Consider the following 12,286-nt stretch of genomic DNA (forward strand, 5'->3'; position numbering starts at 1 on the left):
AGTGTTAGAGCTGTCACACACTCCCTTCCTCCCCCCAGTGTCCTTCTCAGAGTGGGCCGGTCCGTGGGGCATCATGTGGTGGGGCATTCCTCACATTCTCGTGCCAGAGCTGGACCTGAGGAGGCTGAGCACGAGAGGTGTGTGTTGGTCCAACGGGGGGCTCATTTTTATGTCATCACTGTCAGACTGAACAGGACGCAGAGAGACTAACTTAAACCAGACCACTGAGTTCTCTCTCCGTCCTCTTGCTCTCTAGGTAAGTGAAAGGACAAAGGTGTGTGTGTGTGTGTGTGTGTGTGTGTGTGTGTGTGTGTTAGAACGAGAGAGGAGAGCACACGGCTGTGTAGTGTCTCACCCAGACAGCTCGAGTGGACTTGGCGTGCTCTGACAAAATCCATTTTGTGATGAAGTTGTGATTAGTGCGATAGCCCTGGAATTATGATCTTGGCTCCTCGGGGATCAGTGTATGCACAGCTGGACAGTGCACCATCTCTCACACCGAGAGTGAGAACACACACACACACACACATGTGCAACACTCATTGCAGCCCTTAGGGAAAAATCACCTACATTTCACATTCACAGTAATATGTGATTGCATCTGCAAAACACATAAAGGTGGATTTCAACATGTTATGCCCTTGAACTCAAGTGAACACACATCCTGTGAATAATACATGCTCAAAAAATCAGATGTGAAAATAATCAGGTCTAAAAATAAATCGCATGTAAAAAAAAAAAAATGTGTAGTAATAATAATAATAATAATAATAATAATAATAATAATAATTTTACTATTATTTATTATAATTTTGCTATATATTATTATTATTATTATTATTATTATTATTATTATTATTATTACTATGTGAACATAAATAAATTGTCTGTTTAAAAAAGTCTTGTGTAAAAATCACTTGAAAATAAATGAAGCATGTGTAAACATCACATGAGTGAATTGTATGGAAAATGAATCAAGTGAAAATAAATTAATCATGTGTAAAAAAAAAATAAATCACATTTCAAAAATAAATTTGTATCTAAAAAAATTCAGATGTGAAAATGGATCATGTGGAAAGAATAATGTGAAAATAAATGAATCATGTGTAAACATCACATGTGAAAATAAAGGAAAATGTGCGGAAAATGAATCATGAAAAAAATCTGATGTGAAAATAAATGAATTCAAACAAATAAAAAACACGTGCACTGCCTGTGAAAATGTGTGAAACATAACGTGAAGTGTCTAGAAAAAACTGAATCATGTGATTATTAACATGTGAAGCTGTGTGACTCTTCTGCAGCAGTGGTTTTGTGTTTTCTGATTTGTTGTTGTGTTACTTACAGGTCACCTGTATATGAGGGACGTCAGACATTCTGTCAGCCGTTTCGAGTCAGATTTGTGCTCATGATGACGCTCCTTCACCTACTCGGCCAATAAAATCACTTCATTAGAGAGACAGTCCTTAAAAAAACTTGGTGAAAATGGTGCAGATGAACGTGAAGTCAGGGAAATTGATTGTCCCCGCGTGGCTCGCGTGCAAATGATCTGGCACGCGTGAGGTCGTGACTGTGGCGTGGGCGTGATTTGTGTGAGCGTTTGTATATTCCTGCTCGTGTGTGTGTTTGAAGCACTGCGCTCGAGTGCTTGCGGTTGTTTGTGTATGCACGTCCTCAGCGGTGAAATGTGTGTGTAGGTGTTAGTACGCAGCAACCACACACACACACACACACACACACACACAGACTCTCTCTTGCCAGCCAGATGCGTTCACGTGTGCTGGCCTTTCATCATCCAATGAAAACATTCTCATCACTTTAGCAATTATGAATAGTTGATCCCATCCTCTGTATGTTACTCCATCTACGCCAGTGTTCACATCCACCTTCTCAGCAGCCACTTCATCTCTGCTTCCATTAGGCCCGAAGATCAAGCCCGCATGCTTAGTTTGATAGACCTGGAGTTATGATGTCAGCTTCTCTGGGATTGATGTAGGCACAGCTGTGATAATGAAAGAATGCATGAGAAGAAAAGCACATATATAAAAAGTAATAATGTACAGTGAACTAGTTCGTTGGTTACGTGCATTAATACAGATTAAGGCAAAGAAACAAGGATATGATTATTGTCATTTATACCACAGCGGGGTTGAATTCTCAAATCTGATTGGTCAGAAGGTGTGCATTATTTTGGTATAATAGCACGGCTCAGACAGTAGCTCCAGCTGTAACATTAATATTAATGGTTGTAGGTACGAGGTTAATATTAATGCGCTCGTTCTAATACGTTATCGTTTCTATAGTAGCAGCTCATTCCCAGGGACTTGTACGGCGGAGGCTCCATGTAATCTAAGACTAAAAATAAACAGATTAAAAAAAAAACCTGTTTAACAAAGAAAATCATTTACGCATTGATGTGATGATTTTTTGTTAGAAGATGTTTATTTTACATTTTTGGAAGGAGTCTATAGTGTCAGCGCTTTGTAACAGTCACGGTGCTTGGCAGAGTTTCCCAGCACATATTCAGGATAGAGGAATTTTATGCTTTCTGGTTTACTCTGTAAAATGACAAGCTGCATTTTTTTTAGCGAGAGAGACAGAGAGAGAGAGAGAGAGAGAGAGAAATGCTGGTGAGGGAACGAGTGTTTATCGCGGCTGTAACGTAAGTGAGAACAGAAACTGATTTGTCTCTCGGATGTTCCACAACAGTAAATGGTTTATAGTTCATATTTAAATGCATGATGTCGTTATTAACGTAATTCATTAATAAATTAAACATTGTCTTGTTGGCAAATCGCTGTGGTATAAGTGGAATAACACACTCCAGACCGTATAGTTATATGAAAATAATCCACTTTTGCCTGCATTATTTTCATATATCTGGCCTGTCATGGCTTATTCCTTTCCTAACAATGTTTCTCCTGTAGTACATCTCGTATCTACAAAAAGTCACCAAGTAGTTCACGATAATTTAAACTGAGATGTCATATTCTGTCTTCACATCACATGTATGTAAATGTACTTTATCTTATCTTGTATGTATAAAAATATTTTTCGAATCTGGCTAGCATCTTCATTTGACTGTGACATGACTGCTCGATCACTGATCACTGTCTAGGGTAATGTGCAGTGTCTTAATAGGGAAGCAAGGTCTTGTACCTCAAACGCTACAGTCATGGCATTTAGTTTTCTGAAGTCCTGTGATTATATTCGTTACTGATGTGGTTTCTCAAAATGACCTGTTTTCCAATGAGCGAGGGATTTTTTCTCAGCCTACAGTGGAGCTACTGCCACATCGTACAGCATATTATTTATAAAATAATGCCTTAACTTTGACATTTTAGGATTTTTTTAATCATTTTTCTGCAAAGGTTTTGACTTTAAGTGACATTTTATCTATAAAACACCACAAAACATGCACATTAATACTATTAATACTATGAAAGTCTGACCACTAGGTTTGTTGCAACAATAAAACAAAAAGCAAAATCTGTTGGATCATATTTACTGATCTTTCCATTTGCATATTATAAAACACTTTCAAAAGTCAACTGTGATTGACAAAAGAATCTTCTATTGATATACACTTTCAACAGATGAACCTTTATTTTCTTTTACAACCCTAACAAATTGCTGAACTGAATGCCTGATTCTGATTGGCAGATGGTGTATATATATATATATATATATATATATATATATATATATATATATATATAAAAACATTAAATGTAAATATAAATGAATATAAATATTTATTTTTAATAAATAAAAATTGTAATTGTTATAATTGTTGTCTGTGGTATAAGAGGAATAAAACACATTAGGATGAGCTGTTATAATAAAGAAAATAATCAAATTCAGCACAGTAACATTAGCTCCACTTTTGTTGATTATTTTCTTCTAACAGCACACCCCCAAGTGTGTTTTATTCCTTTAAATAAAACTAAACCTGGCCTTAATTGAGGTAATTGTCAGAATAGATATGGGATGCTTTTGGGACAAAGTCTGCACTATTTCAGTATTAACTTTTCCGTTCTAACTTTTTCAAGATGGAGGTCACATTAAACATTAAGAGCAAACACACATCCTACATCACGTTGTCAACATCAGTTCAACTCAAAAATGTCCATTAATGATGGTCAACATCTCCCACATGGCACAGACACGATATTTACATCCACCTTCTCAGCAGCCTCTCCATCTCAGAGCTCATTAATGAATCTGTGCTCAGATGACGGAGCTCGTTACCTCACCGTGCTCGGGTGGTGCCCATGTCCACTCCGGGGTCAGTGCCCGGGTTAAAGGACGGGCCCTCGAGGTCTGGGTGGAGGTCAGGGCAGGTTACTCGCAGTCAGGGGGACTGCAATGCCATCACGAGGGCAGTGGTCAAGGCCTGTGCTCAGCCTCACACACACGCACACACACACACACACACACTTCCCTTCTTCCATCCATCCACACAACCCCCCAAGGAGCCACCCAGTCCTCCTCTTAACCCTGGCCCTCCTCCCCTGCCTTTTTAATGTTATCCTTTTTTCGTACCCTAATTGCTTGTAATTTGCTCGTTGAAAGAATCCCCAGCTTGTCTGGCCTCTGACGCGACTGTAACTGGAGCTCCCTGGAGGAGGATGAGGACTCATTTGGCTAATGTGCAGAAACACACTCATACACACACACACACACACACACCCACACACACACACACACACTTACACAGCCATGCCCAAGTTCTAATTACAGCTGCTTCAGAAAGAGAGAGAGAGAGACAGAGAGAGAGCCTCAAGCCAAAGCTGCATTACTGCTGCTGGGGGTGTATGTCAATCTCACCAGGGTGTGTGTGTGTGTGTATACACATATATAGTAAGTGACAGGAGTCAGCAGTGTGTGTGTGTCATAGAGGGTGTGTGGTACTGACAGCCGCAATCACCTTCCTGTGAGAACTTGGTTGACAGTATCAAAGACAGGAATTATAGAAGTGTGTGTGTGTGTGTGTGTGTGTGTGTTTGTGGTAGTGACAGCCCAATCAACTTCCTGTGAGGACTCAGTTCACTGTATCAGAGACAAGATAGAAGTGCAAGTGTGTGTGTGTGTGTATGTGTGTGTGGTACTGACAGCCACAATCATTTTCCTGTGAGGACTCGGTTCACTGTATCAGAGTCAAGATAGAAGTGCAAGTGTGTGTGTGTGTATGTGTGTGTGTGTATGTGTGTGTGTGTGTGGTACTGACAGCCACAATCATTTTCCTGTGAGGACTCGGTTCACTGTATCAGAGTCAGTACAGAAGTGCAAGTGTGTGTGTGTGTGTGTGTGTGTGTGTGTGTGGTACTGACAGCCACAATCATTTTCCTGTGAGGACTCGGTTCACTGTATCAGAGTCAGTACAGAAGTGCAAGTGTGTGTGTGTGTGTGTGTGTGTGTGTGTGTGTGTGTGTGTGTGTGGTACTGACAGCCACAATCATTTTCCTGTGAGGACTCGGTTCACTGTATCAGAGTCAGTACAGAAGTGCAAGTGTGTGTGTGTGTTTGTGTGTGTGTGTGTGTGTGTGGTACTGACAGCCACAATCATTTTCCTGTGAGGACTCGGTTCACTGTATCAGAGTCAGTACAGAAGTGCAAGTGTGTGTGTGTGTGTGTGTGTGTGTGTGTTTGTGGGCATTGGCGTAGGTGCTGATTGGAAGTGAGACTGGTAGATGGAGTTGGAAGGAGTTTCTTCACTTCTGGCATCATCCTTTAAGGAGGAATTCTGATCCTGTCACGGCAGCGTAAACAACATTTCTCTCAAAATACGTCCATTTTTTATTCTAATCTTCACAATCCCACACACAAATATCACAATATTACACAATTTACTTTATAATAAATAAATAAAACTTGATACTAATATAAAAATGATGGAATTCTGATGTAAGTCAAATGTTGCATTAGAAAAGTGGTATATAAATTAACTATTTATTTATTTATTTAGTAGTAATAGTCATAGTAATAGTAGTAGCAGCAGTAGTAGTAGTAGTAGTAGTAATAGTCATAGTAGTAGCAGTAGTAGTAGTAATCGTTGTAGTAAAAGTAGTAGTAGTAAAAGTAGTAGCAGCAGTAGTAGTCGTAGTAGCAGTAGTAGTAGTAGTAGTAATCGTTGTAGTAATAGTAGTAGTAGTAGTAATAGTCGTAGTAGTAGTAGTGGTAGTAATAGTAGTGTGCCTGTGAATTATTTAAAAGATGAAATATTTTTTATTAATGTTATATTGTCCTGACAAACAAATAGACAAACTTGTTTTTAAGGTTAATTTGTTCACTCATAGCTCTCTTACGTGCACTCTGCGTAACAGCAGTGCAGTAAAACATGCACTTAGTCAGTGGCTGCATTCCTTCCCTGAGTGGAACGTGTGTGTGTGTGTGTGTGTGTGTGTGTGTGTGTGTGTGTGTGGCAGGGCAGGCAATAGCATCCAGCTGTCCTGATGACAGTACGAGCCTGGCTTTATTCTGAAGGCTCCAGCAGCAGCTCCGGTGCCACTCCGGAAACTTTTCCACTCTGCTTTTTGCTGTGTTTCTATCTTTTCTTCCTCTTTTTCTGATCTTCGTGTGGTACAACATGCTGAGGGTGGCAGGAAACGAGGCTTTGCGTGGTGATTGTTTGTTTTAGTATCCTTGAGGAAATGGGGGCAACCACGGCCTCGCCTGTGCAGCTCAGCGCAGGACTCAGGAGCTACAGCTTGCTCCTCATTTATCCCCCCCTCTCTTTCTCTAATCCTTCTATCTCACTCTCTTGATGAGTCAGAAGCCTTTCACTGAAATCAAAGCCGTTTCCTAACCATTGTCCTCGGGTCACACACTCAGGACTGGAAAAAGAAACTCATGTTCAGACTGAAGGATGTACATCTCTGTTTTGAAGAGATCAGGATGAGATCTTTCATCTCCATCTGTCGTCCAGCACATGACCACATGACAACGACAAGTACATGACCAACATTTATTGTGTCGTTGTACATAAAACTGTACATATATTTGAGGGACAGTGGCATGCACATTGTAAAAATGTCATTAAATAAACAAATAACAACAATCAGTAACTATATAGTACATTTTAATTATAATCTCATTAATTCAAATTAATCCTTTTAATATCTTTGTACATACAGTGAAATGTTTATTGTAAAAAGCATCATGAAAAGTATTTTTTATTTATTTAACTATAGTTTTGTATAAATCAATACATAAAATATTTGACTATATAGTTTTCATTTTTATTTTTAAGCTATTTCATCACTTTATTTCCTGATTACTAATTTGTACACCAATGTCTTTGTAACATTTTCTAATCTGTTTTCATACCTTTAAGGCCTCAAGTATCACTTTTTAGCATTTTAGCTTTTTCTTATATAATGTGTGCAATTGTATTTTTCCATGTATATAGCAAAAGTTTGCACACCCTTTCTTTGAACTGAGAAGGCATTTCTCAGTGCCAACACCAGGAAGGCATTTTGATGGATATTTCTTCATTATCAATCCCAAGTGACACAAATAGTCAAAACATGAACATAAGCAATCAACAATGTGATTAAAAACACTGATTTGTATCTCATTCACTTCTTTAAAGTGTCCAATTGGTTGTTTTGTTTTTTTTTTTAAGAATTTCTTTGTTACTCTTTATTAATTTTCTCTGTTTTCTCTTTAAGCATGTAATGACTGTTTTTTTTTATTATTATTATTCCTATTGACACTTCACTGCAGCTGTTCACAGCAAACTGCTTGAGACTATCTGTGCCTTAAATAAGACTTAAAGTAAACACATAAATTGTGTTAAAAGTCATGAAGTTTCAAATAAAAAGATAAAAAGGATAAATGAGGGCTTGGTTGCTGTGATAGTTAGGAGATAGAGGGGGCAAAAACTTTTGCATTCCATTTTGTGTGTCGTGAAAGAGTTAAACCGAAAATGTTTAATATGTTATTTCATGTGGAGTCTTTTATTTTGCACTATGTGAATTTTTAATTTAAATAATTTATATCAAAAATTAAATTTATTTTTTTAATTAAAATCTAACCAAAAGTGGCTTTGTTTGTTTGTTTTTTGTTTGATTGGTTTTTTTTTGGTTTTTTTTGCTTTGACCTTAACAGCAATCTCTGACGTTACCGTGGCTTCTTCTAGCTCACAGCCTTAAACAACCCGCCGTTCCCACACACCCGATGCTCCTCTCTCGGCTCTCCGTCCACCAATAAATGTCACAACTGGTGAGTGATATGTTCTTATCTCTCTCTCTCGCAGCATTAGGACACATGAGTCACGGATTCTCTCCGTCTCTCCATGTTTCTCCGTCTCTGGGCAGGTATTGACCTCAGAGTGGCGTCTGGCCTGGATTTGGCTCAGCCGGAGTGATGGGGATGGCTTGGGTTTACAATCCGTAATCCTCCCATTTGTCTGCTTTTTATACTCGCATTTGAACGGAGGCCACCCAGGAGGCTCCGCACTCCCTCCCCTTTCTCCCTCCATCCCTTCCTCCCTCTCTGAAAGAGCAGAAGAGCAGCCCAGAAAGCTCCAGATTTTTGGCAGGAGCCGGGCCGCGCCTGTCTTAAGGCAGAGTCCATGTTTACACTGCAGAGTTCCTGAACTCTGAAATTACAGATATAAGTCATATCTGAGCGATCCTGTCGCTCTGAGCTGCACAACGAGCCTGTCATATACATGCGTGATTCCTGCGCTCACTGTCGTGTGTGTGTGTGTGTGTGTGTGATGCTATCTGACATGTGTTATATCTCAAATACTCAGATTCAGCTTGTGCTATTTACATCACTGATTGCTCTAAATTGTTATACAGTCAAGAGCAAAAGTTTGTGCACCCCTAGGACAATACATAGTCAAATAGTGATCGTTTAAAACGTCCTAAATATTCTTCTCTCTCTTACACCACAGCGCAGTTGTATTCTCAATTCTGATTGGTCAGCTGCAAGGCAACTCGCAGGTTTATATTAATTTGCTCATTCTAATACATTATGATTTCTATAGTAACAACTCATTCACAGGGACTCTCTACATAAATGAAGTTAAAATGTGTGTAATCACTGATATGGTGAAGGAGATGTTTATTTAACATTTACGGAAGGAGTCTCCAGTGTCAGCACTTTGTAACAGTCAGTTAGTCTTCAGGACGGAGTTGTTTACACTTCTCGATGAAACGGCAAGCTGCGTTTTTTTTTTTGGTCTTATTAACAACTGGCTGGTGAGAGAATGGTGGCTGCTATAATGTAAATGTAAATATTAAATGTAAATATAAAGGGATAAAAAAATGCAATGTGTCTGCCTTTAATGAATAAAAATTCTTCATGTGTTGCCTGTAAGAGAGAAGAATAAGAGACTTTAGGGAATGCTCTTAGAAGTAAATATACAACTCTGGCGTGATAACAGTCACACCGTCACTGATTATTTTCTTTAACAGTCATGTTTTACTCCTTACATAACTTTTACGTCTGTACAACTGTCTCCAATGTCTCCTCTCAAAATTTCATTTCTGTTCATTTTGCCTTGTTTTGGAGTTTTTTCTTGTTTCTGAAAAAAACATGGCAGACATAAACTTTTACGCTGCTCTAATTAGGAACGAGAGTGATGATGAAGTGAATCAAGACAAGTTTTATCCGTTTCATCCATAAGTCACTGTGCATATGCTGTAGGTCTGAAGGTCTCCGTAATGTGTAGTGTGTGTCTGTTTTTCGTTGATCAAAGGCTGACACTTTCCACATAATGATCCATGCAGAAGAGAAGAAAGCTGCAAATGGAAAGAGAGAGAGAGAGAGTGAGAGAGAGAGAGAGGGAAAGGAAAAGCAGGACTGTTGTGTGTCATTGCTGCTTTATTGCCGAGCGAGGCTGCGTGAGTCGGTCCGTGGGCCTGCGTGGCAGGTAGGCTTTCATTATCTTGTCAGAGGGCTGGTATCACTTAGTTCGCTTCTCTTTCATCAAGGCTGGCATGGCAATTTCTGAGGAGCTGGAAAAAAAAAAAGTTCAGTTCTCTACAATTGTTCTGTGCTCTGAGCAGACTTCTGTCTGAGCTGTGGGTTAAAAAGAAAGTCATGCAGGCGAGCACACACACACACACACACACACACACACACACACAAAAGGTGTTTTGTGAATTATTTTACTGAAAGCTGTCCTGCCCGTGAGGCCACCTGATTGTGAATAGTGGCCTTGGCAGAGACGTGAGGAACGCTGCTAATTCCTCTCACCGCTTTCCAACTGCAGAACAGAGCATGAGGCTCGCGGTGTGTGCCAGGAGAAACACATTTTTTATTGTGTGTGTGTATGTGTGTGTGTGTATCTTGTAGGCAGATTGAAGAGCTCTTATTTGGACTCCTGAACCTCAGGCTTCACACGATTGGACCATCATATGTGTTCTGTCATCATGTCAGATTTAAAAACAGCTGACACATAATATTTTTCGAAATGAACTTTTTTATGTGGCTCACAGTTGAACTAATGATGATTTAATTTCTAGGTTTCCGTGTGAGGCTGAATGTGTGTTTCTCACTCTGCACTCAATCACTCGTGTGATATCTGAATTCATGTGCAGAAATGTTGTGTTGTATATCAATAATACAGAATCCTGATAGAATGAAATAATCTGAATTAGCTACACTGGTTAAATCTGTGTGCAATGAATTAACCCTTTAAACTCCAACCAGGAGTCTGTGGATCCAGATTCACACTCCTCACTCTCATAACTACACATTTTACCTCTGAATTTTACTGTAGATACTAAATAATCTGCTTTTTCACAAATAATTAAATAGTAACTCAAGTGTTCAAGGGGTTAAAATGCATAAGATAATACAAGTATTTTAGGTGAAAAAAAATATTTTGAAGTTGTATGCAATTATAGACATTGAATCTTTTTATGAGAAATATTCTAGTCGTAAATATTAAAATAAATAAATAACGATAATATGTTGATTAGAAACAAGAGTTATAAAAACAGCAAATAAACCAATTAGAATTGTAATAAAGGTTGTTCTTCCAATTTTTTTTCTCTTTAAACTTAAAGTGAAACATAATACTTAATATTACTAATACTTTTTATTTGTAATTACTAATAATTTTTATGTGTAATAATATTTATAATTTCCCTGTAAAAGTCACATTTTGCAGAACAAAATGGTGGAACAGTATTTCATATAATTTAATTCTGTTTAAAAGTATACAGTATGTGACATAGTGAAATGTATGATATGGATTGTCTGACTACATGCTGTGTGTGCATGTGTGTGTGTGTGTGTGAGAGAGAGAGAGAGAGAGAGAGAGTGATACTGTATTATTGCAGAAATAACAATTATTTACTCGAACGTCCATTTTCTAAATGATCAAACTGCGCTATAGTGCTCATGACGAAACCCCTGAATATTTGAAGTGGTCTTAAGGAGATTCCCTCCCTACACACACACACACACACACACACACACACCTTATTCCGTCTCCGGTATTTTCTTGTGCAAGCTGCTCAGGCTGAAGGAGGTACAGGAGGAGGAGGAGGAGGAGGAGGAGGAGCTCTGATTAAACATTCACAGCATATTTTATGACTTCATGCATTCAACCATTACATTATTATGCCATAAGGAACGTCTGATTAACGCAGCCCATATCTTGATTTTGTATAAATTGCAATGCTTGTAATACTTTTCTAATATTTTATTAGCCATATATCTATTTTCAATGCAAGTTGAAAATCAAAGCTTCTTCATTAAACCACCTCCGAATCTTTTTTATTTGACAGTGTTTATTATAACAGTTAACACTGAACTGGAGTGACCTGAGTGTAAATAATATTTATGGACGTGGACACGAACCCCTTTAACACGTTTACGGATCCTCCTGAAGGCAAGTGTGTGAGTAAATATGAAATGGAGGTCATGTGACATGTTCAGATTTAAAGCAATTTTATTTAGTCTGGTTACTCTCAGCTCAAAATAACCTGAACATAATATCTGTAAAAATAAATATGATTTACAAGGTGAGTTAAAAACATTCTAAACTTTCTAAATAATATTAGTGTGCTTATACTTTCAGTAAAAAAGTGTGGTTCATGTATGACAGCAAAAATAACAATAATAATAATAATAATAATAATAATAATAATAATATATGTAATAATTTCATATGTATTATTATTATTATTATTATTGTTGTTGTTAAGAAACAACAATTCATTTTAGTTTCAATTTAATTTTATAATGTTAAATCAACATTTCTATATCAATATTAACTGCTTAAATTAATTTTAAAAATAATTACATTTTGTACTGGGGC

This window comes from Pangasianodon hypophthalmus, chromosome 6 (genome assembly GCF_027358585.1).
Source record: "Pangasianodon hypophthalmus isolate fPanHyp1 chromosome 6, fPanHyp1.pri, whole genome shotgun sequence".
NCBI classification, from domain to species: Eukaryota; Metazoa; Chordata; class Actinopteri; order Siluriformes; family Pangasiidae; genus Pangasianodon; species Pangasianodon hypophthalmus.